We start from the raw sequence: 12,394 nt of genomic DNA, 5'->3' as shown, positions 1-12,394 counted from the left end.
CTAGAGATGAGCCCAAGTCACAGGGTTCAGATCCAGATCTAGCTAGCCTTTATCAAACTTCAGGGGTATTTGGATCTAGAGTTTTGATTTGGGCCCATCTCCATATTTCATCTCACAATATACTTAATATGATAATACAGTGTGACATGAAATACTTGCACAGTGCAGAGATAATGCAGCAGATTTCATGCTAGTTATCCTGAATTTGTCATTGTTTTCAGTAAAGTTTGTTTTTAGTGGAGTTGGCATATAATTTAGTTAATGGTAATTATCATGAAAGACATGTTTTTTTCCATAACTATCCAATTAATTCATGTAAATGACCACTGTGTAAGTAATTTTTTAAATATTCCTAATTTTCAGAGGGAAAATATATGTCAATGAAAAGCTAGCAATATGTGAAAAAATGTATTTTGAATTCAACATGATTGATTTTGAAGTACATTGTATTGTCCCAGTTATTTCTGGTACTTTAGCATATGATTATTAAAGGGAAGTATGGGTTTTTATAAAGACCCTTTTGTTGATTTACCTCTGTCACCATCCAGAGCTTTTTCTGTGTATAGTGAGTGGCTATTATAGCGGGTTCATCTTATTTTGCATTGGATCAAACACATAAGTAGTGTGTTTGATTCAACACAATATTAATGTGCACATCTGTGTTTTTTACAAAACTATAGTAAAGGCAAAATGTATAAGGCTGTACGAGTTCTTGCTAGCTGCAATGTTGTTGCTAAAGTAAAGCATTGGCTTCTACTTCTGAAGTTAAATGGGATATTTTTTGTTGTCCCTTTTTGGCTTCTGTTAAACAAGAGTGTTTTGTAAATGTTTATGGACTCTGTGCTGAATAGATGTATAAGGTAGATTATACAGTGATGGATGCAACTATGTCAGTTCAATGTAATTGTGAAATATGTGCTCAAACTATGCTGCTAGCATCTGAGACATTACACTACCGAACCGCGAGGTACATTGTAAATACCTGGAATTATATAAAAGAAATATAGGATGTTTATGCTTTCCTGTTATGTAGTATGGTAACATGAACCTCAACAAAACATAATTTAGTAGTTAAGTATACCTTGTTTTCAAGTTCTGTAAAGCTCTCTTTTAAACTTAATGTAGACTAAAAAGCTTACATTATCTGGATTCCTGTTCTTTTAATGATTTTTTACACCAGGGGTTCTCAAACTGGGGGGGGTCGTGACCCCTCAAGGGGTCGCGAGATTATTACATGGGGCATCGTGAGCTGTTAGCCTCCACGCCAAACCCTGCTTCACCTCCATTATTTATAATAGTGCTAAATATTAAAAAAGTGTTTTTAATTTATAAGGGGGGGTCGCATTCAGAAGCTTGCTGTGCGAAAGGGGTCATCAGTACAAAAGTTTGAGAACCACTGCTTTACACAACCATTAATTTTAATAATTGGTTATGAACTAGGGACCTTGTAAAGAGGTCTTTTTTGGTTAAACTTCTATATCTCTAAGTAAGAGTTCCCCAGTCCAATCGCACATGAATATTTTTGAGGATCTAATTCTTACTCAAAATAAATGTCATAATTTCCTCTCTCTTTCCATATACTCTCAATCCCTTTCCCCTAAAAAGTATCAAATAAAGTAGTCGTGACTCTTCTGTAAATTTCATTCTGTTTGAAGATGCAGACTTGAAAGATGTTCAGAATTCTAGCATAGAATATCTAATTAAAATGGGCATATATTCACCTTTTTGTGGGAGGAACTCAGGACACAGCAGGGCCTAGATTGGGCTCAAAAATCCTTCTTTTGTGGAAAAGTCCTGTTGAATTTAAGAAGGATGAAACCAAAAGAGATCTACAGAAATTATTCTAACTAACCTATAGAATTTGATCGAGAATTATCTTTTCATTAGAATTTTTAAATCAACCTATAGGATTCAATAGAGAATCATACCCATGTTATAGGAATCCACAGATTGGTTTAAACATTTTGTAGAAGAAAGATCAATCTCTCTTACATTTGTAAAGATTTTTCCACGGGGTCATTTTTGTTTCCCATTTCTTTTATTCAGAGGTAGGTCCAAACTGAGACCTGGATCAGAATGCTGTGAATTTAAGGGGCACATGGTTCTGAATCCAGATGTAAATATATACTTCAAAAAAGAATCCTGCTCCAAACACTTCCATCTCAATCCTCAACTTGGGGGGAAATTCAGATTCTGATCCTATAATAGAACTCAGCATCATGAAAAGGCCTCATCGCTACTTTTAATTACATCTAATCTCAGTATTACTTATTCTGGGCACTTTCCAGAAAATTGTGACATTCTTTTCTAGCCACATTTGGTACATAACAATTTAAAATTAATTGTACAGGTCAAACTTATTTAAATATGTCTAAGAACAAATGTTCCTAAGGATAGTCACACTTGAAGAAGCTTTCCACCTGATACAAGCAAAAAGTAAAAACATCAATGAGACACAGTAAGTGGTTTAAATTTGATAAATGAGAACCCATGATAACAATTAAAGAATACCATGTAATTCTGGAAAATGCTGTTATTGTCCTAGAGAAAAGTCATTACAAAATTGGGTGCTTTTATTATGGGGAAGTAGAGCTGAACCAAAAACCCATACCCCCAAACCCTCAAACTTCAGCAGAGTTTGACGTTTGAACCCAGATTCTGATTTGAACTTTGCAAAAGGCTCCTATCTATATTATGGGCCAGCCAAAACTCTAAATCCAAAATACCCTCCAAAACTTTGGGATTTCTAAAATCCAAATCTGGATCTGAATTTTCAAGAATTGCTTGCTTGAATGTGTAGATAAAAAGCATGTGTTCCAGGAGAGTATGGAGTTGATGTAACCTGTTTGATACCATTTCTTTGTTAAACAGCTGAAATTCTTCTGAGGTGAATTGAGTTCTGTTCATACTGATAATCTATTCAGAAACTTCTGTCCATGAAAACAATAATCCTAACACTTCCATTATGTGCAGTTAGTTAGTTGAATTCATACAGAATACTTCAGGCCATTTAGAATGAGCATCTACTGCAATTTAAAAAAGTGTATGTCCCATAAGTGGTCCAGTATAATCTATGTGGATTCATTACCACGGTGACTCCCAAGGATTCAAAGGAGCATGTTTAAGCATGTATTACATTTGATGACAAACTTGACATTGTTTTGCCATTTCCTTCACATGTGTGGACATGTGTGGAAATCTGTGGACACCACACAAAATTCCTGGTAAGGACTTTCATTTTTACAATTCCCAAATGGCCTTCATCAAATTCTTGGAATACATATGGCCTGGATTTGTAGGAATAACCACTCTAGTACTACACATTAGGCAACCTTGATATATATGTATTTAACTGTTCTTTTCAAGCAAAGAAAGCTAGAAGTTGTTTGTGTTCATTATATATCATACATTTTAGCCAGTACTGGATCACTTTCAGTTTTGTGTTTTACAGTGGCATTTGTCACTGGCAATGGTTCAATTTGTGCCAGTTAGTTTGTCTATTGATACTGCAATTTCTAGCGCACATTTTAGAGTTAAATCAGTCTCAGTAAATTACTGGTTTTGGATTGCTTCATTCTGCATACCACACTCTACTGATCCCTTAATTCATCACTTAAACTCCCTCCAAACTGTCAATGCTCTTTTAATTTCCAGACTTCAGCTACATATTCAGAAATTGTTACATTTTCTTTTTGATTCCATTTATAAAAGCAGAAACACTCTTCAATCACCAGTAGCTTTGGGGAGAGATGAGTTTGTAGAATTTCAACAATCTCAGCAAATATTTTGTCTGAGGATTTAATAGGTTAGGCTACATAGCGGGTTATACATTTTAATACTCATCACACTCAGTAAAACCACCATTTTTTTCATCAGTTATACTATTAGCAATTATATACTGTTCCAGTCTCTTAATACCAGTAGGCTAGTTCTCTACTGAGCAATCAAAGAAGTCTATTTTCCCCAAACAACCAGACATTTTTAACCTTTAAAATATTATGCAAATGTGCAGTTAAATCTGAATCCCAAGGGCTGTAGGCTCCAGTTTCCCTTGTACTTTTACTAAGTTTCTGCAATCACTCTCTGCTTCACTGTATTCCTGGATTAGAATCCCATCCTCATCGCCAAGTGTTGTATCTTTTATTCTTTATACAATAAATGTAATATGAAGGAACCACATCAATACAATGGGATTCAGATAACTGGGTTTACTAACTATATACTTACTAGCATATAAATATTTGGGGTTGGGAGGGAACTTCCCCCCGGGTCAGATTGGCAAAGACTTTATGGGAGTTGGGGTTGCCTTCCTTTGCAGCATAGGGAACAGGTCACTTGCAGGTTTAAACTAGTGTAAATGGTGGATTCTCTGTAACTTGAAGTCTTTATATCATGATTTGAGGAATTCAGTAACTCAGCCAGAGGCTACAGGTCAATTACTGGAGTGGGTGGGTGAGGTTCTGTGGCCTGCAATGTGCAGGAGATCAGATTAGATGATCATGATGGTCCCTTCTGGCCTTAAAGTCTACATAAGGCCTACTTACATATAAACACTGCTGCTCTGGCAGGATTCTGGTGGCTCATATTCCTCTATATAATGCCATGGTGTGAGATCTCACATTATTGTCACTCTCAGATTTTAATTGAAGTCTAGTGTCTCTTATTAGTACTTAGGTGACTTCATATTGCACATTTCCAACTACAAAGAGATGAGCAGGAAGTTATCTAAAACTCAGAAAGGCTGGATTCTCTAATCCACTAAATTCAATCTGTGGCCACTGCTAGATTGAACGTAGTGGAGAATTAGGGACAGAAGCTATCCCTGGCGTAGGCTTCAACCTCAAACAAGTATTGTAAATATTAGATTACCCAGGAACTTTGAATGGAAGACAAATGGGCTCATACAAGATAGCATCTTTGAGGTCATACCATTTGGCATCAATGAGATGTACTGGGATAAATCTCATGATTGAAATATTGGTATAGAGAGGTATAGTTTGTTCGGGAAGGACAGGCAGGGAAAAAAGACAGGTATTGCATTAGATGTCAAGAATATATACACTTGTTCTGCGGTCCAGAAGGAGGTGAAAGGCAGACCAAATTAAACTCTCTGGGTGAAGATAAAAGGGCAAAATAACAGGGGTCATGTCATGGTAGGGGTCCACTATTTACCACCAAATCAGGAGGAAGAGGTGGATGAGGCATTTCACATGACATTCTCATAAGTAAACAAGGGAAATGTGATCTAGATGAAGTTACTATATGGTGGGTGCAAAACTGGTTGAAAGACCACCCTTAAAGAGTAGTTATCAATGTTCACTGTGAAACTGGGCTGCTGTATCTAGTGTGGTCATGCAGGGGTCTGACCTGGGTATGGTACTATTCGTTATTTTCATGAATCACTTGAATAAAATTTGTGCATGACACCAAGGTCAGAAGGGCTGCAAGCACGTTGGAGGACAGGATTAGAATTCAAAAGGAACTTGACAAATTGGAGAATTGGTATGAAATCAACAAGATGAAATTCAGTAGAGACAAGTGAAAAGTACTGCATATAGGAAGGAAAGAGCAAATGCACAACTGCAAAATGGGGGATAACTGGCTAGGCAGTAATACCGCTGAAAAGGATCTGGGATTATAGTGGATCACTAAGTGAATATCAGCTAACATGATGCAGTTGCTAAAAAGACTAATATCATTCTGGAGTGAATTAACAGGAGTATTATATGTAAGAGATGAGAAGTAATTGTCCCATTTTACTAAGAACTGGTGAGGCCTCAGCTGGAATACTGTGTCCACTTCTGGATACCATGCTTTTAAAAAAAAGATGTGGACAAAGTGGAGAGAGTCCAGAGGAGAGCAACAAAAATGATAAAAGGTTTAGAAAAGCTGACCTATGAGAAAAGGTTAGAAAAACTGGGCTTAGTTTTGTGAAAAGAAGTTATCAGGTTCCCCCTCAGTTTATCTTTAAATATATTAAATGCTTTTGTAATGAGGACTGTGATCAATTATTTTCTATGTCCACTGAAGGAAGGACAAGCAATAATGGGCTTAATCTGCAGCAAGGGAGATTTAGGTTAGATATTAGAAAAAGCTTTCTAAATATAAGGGTAGTTAAACTCTGGAATAGGCTTCCAAGGGAGGTGTGGAATACCCATCAATGGAGGTTTGTAAGACGACATTAGACAAACACCGAGGCATACTTGATTAAGCAAATGGGGCTGGACTTGATGACCTCCGGAGATCCCTTCCAGACCTACATTTCTATGATTCTATTTTCATGATTTCTATGAAAATTATTAGGCAGTAAATCTCTTGTTCCTTATGCAGACATCCCCACTTTGTTGCTGTTACATACACTTAATTGCATGATTCTGACAAAACATATTCACTTTTATACTTTGGTGCACAATACAGGCGCCCACTAATCGTCTCACAGACATGATTTCTCAGTCTCTATAATGTGGCCTCAAAAACGTGTGTGTGTGTGTGTCACTTGGATTCTCCAGAGCCAGAGGAGAATGGCAACCTCACAGTTCCCCACCAAACGTTTCAGACTATTTTCAGCAAAACAATAATACAAAGATCCTTACAGGCAGCAGGAATTCCAGTCCCTGAGCTAAAAGCTGACTGTTTCCTCAGTTTCTAGCAAGCTAGGGAATCTGTAGCCTATTCCAAAGCAGTACCAGGGCCGCCCAGAGGGGGGCAAGTTGGGCAATTTGCCCCAGGCCCTGCAGGGGCCCCCACGAGAATGTCGGAGGCTCCCCCCGCCTCCGCCTTCCCCCATCCCCCGGCACCTCAGCGCGCCGCGTCCAGGAGCGGCCCTGGACAGCGCTGCAGCGGCGAGGCTCAGGCGGGGCCTGAGGTCCTCCCGCTCAGAGCTGCATGGTAAGGGGAAGGGGCTGTGAGCTCCGGCGGGCCGAGCGGCAGGAGCTCCTGGACGCAGCTCACTGAAGCTCTGGGAGAGGGAGGAGGCGGGGGTAAGCGGCATGGTAAGCCCCTTTGAGCCGGGCTCTCCCTGACTCCATCCCCACCCAGCCCTGACCCCCAGCTCCGAGCCCAGCCCCTCTGAGCCGGGCACCCCCCGACCCCATCCCCCCGCAGCCCTGACCCCCAGCTCCGAGCCCAGCCCCTCTGAGTCAGGGACCCCACAACCCCATCCCCCCCCCGCCCCGCCCCCCAGCTCTGAGCCCAGTCCCTCTGAGCCAGGCACCCCCCAACCCAGAGCCCAGCTCCCCACCCAGCCCTGGGCAACAGTAGCGCCACCCCCAGGCAGTGACAGCCCATTGGCACCAACCATCACCATCACCCAGCGACAGTCCATTATGTAATTGCAAATGTATACATACCATTAAAGCATTTCATGTTTTTAAATAATGTATTTTGTGTATTTTCAAATTATTAAAAATTGATTTTTGAATGTATTTCACTGGTTATTTTTTACATTTCCAAATAACATGTTACTATAGTATTGCAACTTTTTTTTATGGAAGGGGCCCCCGAAATTGCTTTGCCCCAGGCCCCCTGAATCCTCTGGGCGGCCCTGAGCAGTACAGGTACTGAGAGCCAGCCCTCATAGCAGACACATCTCTTGGTCCTACATCAATCAGCCACTGAGTTCACAGTGCTGTCTCTAATGCCCATACTTGTAACCTTTCTTTCGTTTGAGCTCCAGTTCACAAATGGTGAATGTGTGGAACCTATGAGAATGCTTGCCCTTAATTGAAACTGTATGTACAGCTTTGGAAACAGCCACTGAACATATCTAGTAGCTACCACACCCCTCCTGTCCTTCCTAAATTGCCCTGGCCCACTCTCTGCATGTATATATGCACATAGGACTCAACTATAATCCATCTCTCCTCCCCATTACTTCTCTTCCTTTATTTGAACATCAGATACTGCAATATAAGCATGTGAATTACATTAACCAATCTCCTGCAGACCTCACCTGTGTTTTTAATTCCTGGTCTCCTTTGCAGTACATGGTGAAAAATAATTCTTACTGCTTAGCTACTTCATTTCACAGTCTATTTCTCATCTCTCTAACTATCCCCTATGGATCCCCCCTGAAAGGTGCTGTAATTTCTTTGCTTTAAGTTAATATGCATGGAAATTATGATCACACTTCTAATATTTTAAAGAAATTCCATGAAAAGATTCCATTTTAAATTGAAAAGTACAAGGTTGCCAACCTCTAATGAGTAAGCATCTTTAATGGAAAACTCCAAAGTAATACAAAAGATCTTCTAATTATTACACTGATGTTGTGCATAAAATAACAATAAAAACTAACAAAAAGGAAGCTGTAGATGCCATATAGATATTTTGGTGATGCAGAGTAGGACTGAGTGAAGACAAATCTATTCATATGCACAAGAAAACAGGAACTTTCCAGATTGTTGTAAGATAAATACTTTTCTTTATACTTTTTAAAGTGATTAATTTAAAAATAGTTTAATAACTGTTAAAGAACAAATGTCTATAGCAGGGGTCGGCAACGTTTGGCACGCGGCTCGCCAGGGTAAGCACCCTGGCGGGCCAGGCCAGTTTATTTACCTGCTGACGCGGCAGGTTCGGCCGATCGCAGCCCCCACTCGCCGCGGTTCGCCGTCCCGGGCCAATGGGGGCGGCGAAAAGCGGCGCGGGCGAGGGATGTGTTGGTTGCGGCTTCCCACCGCCCCCGTTGGCCCGGGACGGCGAACCGCGGCCAGTGGGGGCTGCGATCGGCCTAACCTGCCGTGTCAGCAGGTAAATAAACTGGCCCGGCCCGCCAGGGTGCTTACCCTGGCGAGCCGTGTGCCAAACGTTGCCGACCCCTGGTCTATAGATAAGAACATCGTATTTCATATTCATTCAGTAACATTATATTTCATATTCATAACAAGAGAAATGCCTGTGTTTAAATAATGTCAAAGTTGAGTAACAACATCCAAAGCTAGCAAATGTGAAATAAGGCTAATACTTAGAGGTCTGCGCAGATACAAAATTTGTATTCACATCCGATCTGCGATATGCAAAAAGATCTGCAGATATAAAGCGGATAAGTTTTAAACAAACAATTTAATACCGTACTCAGCAATGATGATTGTGAAGCTTGGCTGAGGTAGTGAAGTCAGAGGATGGAAGAGGGTGGGATATTTCCCAGGGAATGCCTTACTGCTAAATGATGAACTAACACTTGGCTGAGCCCTCAAGGGTTAACACATTGTTGTTAATGTAGTCTCACACTCTATAAGGCAGCACGAATGGAGGGAGGGGAGACAGCATGGCAGAGAGAGACAGAGACACACGCCGTGTGTGTGAGAGAGAGATGTGCATTGCCCCTTTAAGTACGCTGATCCCACTCTAAGTACATTGCCTTTTTAAGTAGATCAGCAAGTTGAGACAGCAGCTGCTGCCAGGAAGCTCGCTCTGTCCTGAGCCCTGTCATGTCCCCCCCCTGCTCTGTGGAGATGAGGTAAAGGAGCAGGGGGGCAGGAGCAGGGGAGAGGGGGACACCTTGTCATTAGCACCCCTCTTTCCCCCACATCTGCACAGCAAGCAGGAGGCTCCCGGGAGCAGCTCCAAGGCAGGGTGCAGGAGCAGCACACGGCAGTGGCGGTAGGGACAGCTGAATTGTCCGGCAATTGATAGCCTGCTGGGTGGCTGCTGCACAGGGAACTTAGGGGAGCGGGGAGCTGATGGGTGATCTGCCAGTCCACCCTGGTTCCAAGCCCCCACCAGCTAGCCCCAACAGGCTGCTCTTCCTGCAAGCAGTGGACAAAGCAGGCAGCTGCCAAACAACTTTATAAGGGAGCATTGCGCAACTTTAAACAAGCATGTTTTCTAATTGATCAGCAACGTAACAACGAAACGTTAACCGGGACGACTTTAAGTGAGGCGTTACTGTAATGTGAAGAAAAGAAAAGTCTAGAAATATATCATGAATTAGGGGAGGAGCAACACCCTTAACATTGTCTCTATAATGGAATAATATCCTGCAAAATTTCATTTTAAAAATGAAGCAAGACTACAACACAGAAATAAACAGAGAAATATAGGTAACAGTGTAAAGATTTTTTTTTTTTTGCATTGTATTGCAACAACTCAAAAATTACCATTTTGTTTTCAATTTTTTTAAAACTGATCACCAAGTTTCATCCTGGAGAGAATTTTATAGGTGTTGTAAACCCAGAATATAGGACTTTCTAATGGAAAGGCTGATAAGATCATTAACTCGGGCTGGTCTAATAAAAATAAAAGAATACCCTTTGTTGGATATTTAGTCCTATTTGGGCTCATAAAAAAGGGAACGGGGAGGGAACTAACAGGGGAGAGAAGCCATGTGAGGTAAGATTTAGGAAGACACAATTTTAAGTATTGAAATATTGCTTTCTACAGATGAAAAGCAAAGGTTTGATTCTGCCCTCTGGTATGCAGTGATCACCGATATGCATCTTGTAAACACAGCAACTGCATATACGCGCGCGCGCACACACACACACACACACACGGTGACTTTGCAAGACACATGAAAATGAGCAATCATGTATATGTCAAATGCAAATATGAATACTCACATAAGAAGAAAATATTCTGACTTGCATATATGTACGTTGCCGCCCTCTACTGCATACAGTATGTCAGATCTGCACATTTCCATATCAGTCCTCTCTTATGGCCAAGGCAGTTGAGCTGTTTCTTTAAATAACTTGGTAGAGGCCTGTGTTTCTGCCTGGTTCTAGTCCCATTACTGGATGTACTATATGTGGTTGGTAGATGAGAGTCATGACTATAGTCCCAATCTTGCAAGCTCTTTGAGCACAAAACTTATACAGTGGCAGGACTGAATTCTGAATATTTAGGAGGATCTATAGTAGATTCATGTCATAATTAGGGCTGTCAAGCGATTAAAAAAATTAATCACGATTAATTGTGCGATTAATTGTGCTGTTAAACAACAATAGAATACCATTTCTTTTAAATATTTTTGGATGTTTACTACATTTTCAAATATATTAATTTAAATTACAACACAAAATACAAAGTGTACAGTGCTCACTTTATATTTATTTTTGATTACAAATAATTACACTGTAAAAAACAAAAAAAAATGTATTTTTCAATTCACCTAATACAAGTACTGTAGTGCAATCTCTTTTTCATGAAAGTTGAACTTACTAATGTAGAATTATGTACAAAAAATTGTATTCAGAAATAAAACAATGTAAAACTTTAGAGTCTACAAGTCCACTCAGTCCTATTTCTTGGTCAGCCAATCATTCAGACAAATAAGGTTGGTTACAATTTGCAGGAGATAATGCTGCCTACTTCTTGTTTACAATGTCATGTGAAAGTGAGAACAGGTGTTCGCATGGCACTGTTGTAGCTGGCATTGCAAGATATTTACGTGCCAGATGCGCTAAAGATTCATATGTCCCTTCATGCTTCAACCACCATTCCAGAGGACATGCTTCCATGCTGATGATGGCTTCTGCTTGATAATGATCCAAAGCAGTGTGGACTGGCACATGTTCATTTTCATCATCTGAGTCAGATGCCACCAGCAGAAGGTTGATTTTCTTTTTTGGTGGCTTGGGTTCTGTAGTTTCCGCATCAGTGTGTTGCTCTTTTAAGACTTTTAAAAGCATGCTCCACATTTCGTTCCTCTCAGATTTTGGAAGGCACTTCAGATTCTTAAACCTTGGGTCGAGTGCTGTAGCTATCTTTAGAAATCTCACATTGGAATCGTCTTTGCGTTTTGTCAAATCAATTTTTTATCAAGCAGAACCCATCATCAGCATGGAAGCATGTCCTCTGGAATGGTGGCCAAAGCATGAAGGCACATATGAATGTTTAGCATATCTTGCACATAAATACCTTGCAATGCTGGCTACAAAAGTGCCATGCAAATGCCTGTTCTCACTTTCAGGTGACATTGTAACTAAGAAGCAGGGAGCATTATCTTCTGCAAATTGTAACCAACCTTGTTTGTCTGAGTGACTGGCAGAATAAGAAGTAGGACTGAGTGGACTTGTAGGCTATGCTTTCACAATAAAGAGATTGCACTTCAGTACTTCTATGAGGTGAATTGAAAGATACTATTTCTTTTATCATTTTTACAGTGCATATATTTGTAATAAAAAATAATAATATAAAGTGAGCACTGTGCACTTTGTATTCTGAGTGACTGGCAGAATAAGAAGTAGAACTGAGTGGACTTGTAGGCTATACTTTCACAATAAAGAGATTGCACTTCAGTACTTGTATGAGGTGAACTGAAAAATACTATTTCTTTTGTTTATCATTTTTACAGTGCAAATATTTGTAATAAAAAATAATATAAAGTGAGCACTGTGCACTTTGTATTCTGTGTTGTAATTGAAATCAATATTGAAAATGTAGAAAAACA

Source organism: Terrapene carolina, unplaced genomic scaffold, assembly GCF_002925995.2.
Source record: "Terrapene carolina triunguis isolate 2854851 unplaced genomic scaffold, T_m_triunguis-2.0 Scaffold96, whole genome shotgun sequence".
NCBI lineage: Eukaryota > Metazoa > Chordata > Testudines > Emydidae > Terrapene > Terrapene triunguis.
The sequence above is the reverse complement of the archived record's forward strand: the minus strand, read 5'-3'. Positions refer to the sequence as shown.